We start from the raw sequence: 5,341 nt of genomic DNA, 5'->3' as shown, positions 1-5,341 counted from the left end.
TTTCCGATAGTTCATAGACTTCTCCAGTGTAATGTGTCCTAAAGAAAGGGGGCATGATTGTGGTTACCAATGACAAGAACGTGTTGATACCTATAAGAACGGTGACCGGCTAGAGGGTGTGTGTAGATTAAGCTCAACAAAGTTATAAGAAAAGATCATTTTCCACTTCCTTTCCTTGATCAAATGCTTGATAGGTTGGACGGACATGTTTTCTATAGTTTTCTCGATAGGTATTCCGGCTACAATCAAGTTCTCATTGCTCCGAAGGATCAAGAAAAGACTACCTTCACTTCTCCATATGATACTTTCGCCTTCTCACGGATAAGATTTGTTTTGTGTAATGCACCGACGACTATTCAACGGTGTATGATGGATATTTTTACCGACATGGCGGAGGATATTCTTGAGGTATTCATGGATGATTTTTCGGTGGTTGGGAATTCTTTTGATGATTGCTTGAACTATTTGCATAGGGTCTTGGCCAGATGTGAGGAAACAAATTTGGTGTTGAATTGGGAGAAATGTCACTTCATGGTCGATAAAGGCATTGTGCTTGGCCACAAAATTTCAAAGCATGGTATTATGGTCGACAAGGCCAAAATTGAGGTGATCTCCAAACTCCCTCCCCTACATCCATGAAGAGAGTGAGGAGCTTCTTGGGTCATGCGGGGATCTATCGCCGATTCATCAAGGATTTTTCCAAGGTGGTAAACCCTTTGTGTAAACTTTTGGAGAAGGATGCCAAGTTCTATTTCAACGAAGATTGTATGAAGGCATTCAAATTTCTCAAGTTCAAGTTGACTACTACTCCTATTATCACCGCACCAGATTGGAGCTTACCTTTTGAGCTCATGTGTGACGCTAGCGATGTGGAAGTTGGAGCGGTATTGGGGAAATGTATCAAAAAAAATCTTCCATTCGGTCTACTATGCTAGCAAAACCATGAGTGATTCCCATGTCAACTACACAGTGACCGAAAAAGAGCTCCTTGCTATTGTGTTTGCTATGGAGAAGTTTCACCCATACTTGATGGGTACAAAGGTGATTATTCACACCGACCATGCGGCGCTTAGATATTTGATGAGCAAGAAAGATTCTAAGGAAAGGTTAATGCGGTGGGTGCTTCTATTGCAAGAGTTTGATCTAGAGATTCAAGACCGCAAGGGTAGTGAAAACCAAGTGGTGGACCACTTGTCTCGATTGGAGGAGGAGGGGAGGCCACATGATGACCTTGAGATCAATGACTCCTTCCCCGATGAGCAATTGCTATCCATTTCAACAACCGGGATGCCGTGGTTCACCGACTTAGCAAATTATCTTGTGAGTGACATTGTACCGAATGAGTTCTCTTCAAACCAAAGGAAGAAACTCAAACGGGATTGCCTTGACTATTATTTGGATGAGCCATACCTCTTCCGAATTTGTATCGATGGTGTGATTCAAAGATATGTGACAGAGGAGGAACAAATGGGAATTCTTGAGGCTTGCCACTCTTCGCCATATAGTGGTCATCATGGTGGAGCTAGAACAACAACGAAAGTGTTGAGTTGTGAATTTTATTGGCCTACTTTCTACAAGGACTCTAGTGATCTAGTCAAGCGTTGTGATAAATGTCAAAAGGCCGATGGGATTTCTAAGAAGAATGAGATTCCCCTCACCACCATCTTGGAAATTGATATCTTTGATGTTTGAGGTATTGATTTCATGGGACTGTTCGTGAGCTCTTGAAGAAACACTTACATTTTAGTGGTTGTGGACTATGTGTCAAAATGGGTTGAAGCCGTGGTTTTACCCAACAACGAAGCTCGAAGTGTGGTGGCATTCTTGAAGAAGAATATCTTTACAAGATTCAGTAATCCTAGGGCCATTATTAGTGACGTGGGCTCGTATTTTTGCAACAAGGATTTTTGATACCTTACTCACCAAGTATGGTGTCACTCACAAAGTCTTGACCCCCTACCATCCTCAAGCAAGCGAACAAGTTGAAGTCTCAAATTGGAAGATCAAGAGTATTTTGTCAAAGACCGTGAATGCCAACTGTGGACGAATTGGTCGAGAAAACTTGATGATGCTCTTTGGACTTATAGGACGGCCTACAAAATGCTGATAGAGATGTCTCCATACCGGTTAGTGTTCGAGAAGGCATGCCATCTTTCGATGGAACTTGAGCATAAGGCCATGTGGGCGTTGAAGAAGTTGAACCTTGAGTGGGATGTCGCCACAAACTTAAGGGTGGCACAATTGAATGAGCTAGATGACTTTTGGTATCATGCCTACACAAGATCGTCCTTTACAAGGAGAAGATGAAGTACCACCATGATAAGTACATTCATAACAAGGAGTTTAAAGCGGGTGATCTTGTTATATTGTTCAATTCCCGGTTACGGATGTTCCCGGGCAAGTTGAAGTCAAAATGGAGTGGCCCATTTGAAGTGGTGAAGTAACACCCTTTGGTGCTCTAGATTTGAAAACTAAGAATGATGAGGTGTTTAGAGTCAATGGGCACAGGGTTAAACATTATCTTGGCAAGGTTGATTATGGCCATATTGTGGCGGTGCTTCATTTCAAATGATTGGTAATTTGTGTCGTACCGCGACGTTAAATCAGGCGCTTCTTGGGAGGCAACCCATGTGTCTTTTTCTTTTTTTTTCTCCTTAATTATACATGCTTTGTTTTGTGCTAACTAGTTTTGAAGTTTATGAAGGAATGAGTGTGCATTGCAGGGACTATACCTGGAAAAATTTGGCCAAGTGTTGAAATTATGCGGTCGCACTCATTTTTTTGTGCGGACCACAGAGCTCAATTCATGTACAAGTAAAGCGTGCGGTTGCACTTAGGTAATTTATCATGCCCAACTAAGCCTTATAAAAAAGGACAATCAAATGTTGCAAATATAATCTGAGTATTTAGCCCAGAGTCGAACCCACAAGGAATTAACATATCAATTACTCTTGTTAGACTCACTAAATTCTACGGAATCAACTTTCCAAACGTTTTGAATAACAATTGAGGATATTTATACTAACTATAACTGACTGTAATTAAGTAATTAAAGACTAACTATGATTAAGTTGTAAACAATTAAGAGAAGGATCTAAGGTTATGATTTCCTCTATTGATAGAATCCCTTCCTGTTATGTTTCAAATAGATTTGCCTAATCGTCTCTATCGATCATAAGCACTCTTATTACCGTAAATCTCTCTGGAGTAATCACGACAATTTACTAGATGCACTCTCCCGAGTTACGCTAGTTGGCTTTTAATACAACTCACTTTAGATGGCACCCAAGGCTTCGTTATCCCTAATCCCGCCTTTAAACCCTCGGTTATTGACCCCTCATATACTCTGGGAGTAGTGTTGTTCAACAATTACCTAAATATGCACTCTCTCCCTAGTAATACATACTAAATAGGCACAGCTAATTGAGGATCCTATCAATTAACTACAAGAAGAACGTAGTTGAACAAATAGATATTAAACCGGGAAAACTATATTAACATAACAAGAAGTTCATCCTTCAATAGGTTCCATCAAAACCTTAGACTAAATATTTAGCTACTCATACTAGTGTTCATCATAACAAAAGTCAAATTCATCACAAATGGTAAAATACAAAAGGAAGAAAGGAAGAACTTGATGTTGAATTATCCTCCTTGCCTATTGCTTCTCCTTGCCTTCAATTAAGCCATAAAAACCTTGATAATCTTCCTTTAGGCGAGCTAGACCTTTTATAGGTTAAGTGGAATTACCCCAGAACTTCCAAGTTTACCCCTGAATTCTATTTTTCCGAACTGAACTAACGCGGTCGCGCTAATGGGCGCGCTACTGATCGTGCATATGGCATAACATTCTGCCTCGAACTCCTGGGCTAGCGCGGTCACGCTAGTGGACGCGCTAGTCTGGGTCATCATTTCAGCCCTTCTTTCTCTCTTTTTTCAACGTACTCAGCTCCGAGGGGTTTCCCTTGCTTCAATTTAGCTCCAAACATAGTTCTAAGTCCTCATACATGCAACTCGCTCCTGCAAAACATGAACTTCACAATTAGAGCCAATTTATCATCATTTAACTATCCTATAACAGTGAAACATAGTCAAGCTGGGGCATAAACAGTCGGCAAATTACATGAATCTAGCCTATTATCAACACTCCATACTTAAATCATTGCTAGTCCTCGAGCAATCCACCACACTCTATAAAAGTTCCTTCACTAAGTCTTTTCCCCTAATGTATCACGCCAAGAACAAATCACCAAAAATACGTCTAGTAGTGAACAATCTTTGCCTCAAAAGTCGACTCTAACGTGTCGTGCAATATTCGTACTTACTCAAATTACTCTATATAGAAGTCAAGACTTACCGTTCCTTCGTGAATCACATTCCCTCACATCACACAAGAGAGTAGTTCCACAAATAATGATATTAAGAACAATTAGGAACTCAGATGGACAAAATTCGCTCACTCTCAAAAAGAACATTCATATGCCAAAAAGATGCACCATAGGCTTGCCCGTAGTGTACTACTCTACTAATCGATCTCATTCAGTCTAAGATCAATTAGGACTTCATTTGGTGTTAATGTAGGCTAAGGAACGGGTAGGATATATTTGAATATAGTGACTAACCTCCCTATGCACTTTTAATACAATCATATTAACCTTCCAAACCATACTTATGTCAACCAGACATTCCACCGCATTTTTATTTATAACATCCCACTCCATTAGGCGCAATTGTATCAAGTCACCACTTATCAACTACTACATTTACTCATTTTTTTCTTTAAGTGGTGCTTATTCTTTTGTTTTTCCAAAAACTATACCTTTTCTCTATTTCATCGGTTCCACTCAAAAACCAAACCACCACCCCACACTTTAACTTTTGCATATTTCAATACCATTCAAGTGCTCATGGGAGGTAAAGGGGTTCAAACAGATGGGCCATTCAAACAATTGGGTAAGGTTCGCAATGTGGTTGCCAAAGAAACAGGCTAATAGGCTCAACGGGGTTGACTACGATGTATTACATTTAGGTGGGTCTACTTTATATATCTGGCTTAAACAAGAAATGCCTATATAAGTTCTAAGACTGAATAAAGTTACTATTTCACTTTGCAAATGCACAGGAAAAGTTCTAGGCATCAAATGTAGAGCATAGAATACAGTAAAACTCACACACACATGGCACGTGACTCACTCCAGATTGACTTACCAAGACACTCTCGTTTGAGTGTTCAAGTCAGTTACAAACATACAATTTAAGGCACTTTAGCAAGAATCAACCACTGAGACTAAGCGTTACACTCTAGTGTCTACTGTGTTCAGGTGTATCAACGCCAAGGGTT

This window comes from Nicotiana sylvestris, chromosome 11 (genome assembly GCF_000393655.2).
Source record: "Nicotiana sylvestris chromosome 11, ASM39365v2, whole genome shotgun sequence".
Lineage (NCBI taxonomy): Eukaryota > Viridiplantae > Streptophyta > Magnoliopsida > Solanales > Solanaceae > Nicotiana > Nicotiana sylvestris.
Note: the sequence above shows the minus strand (reverse complement) of the source record.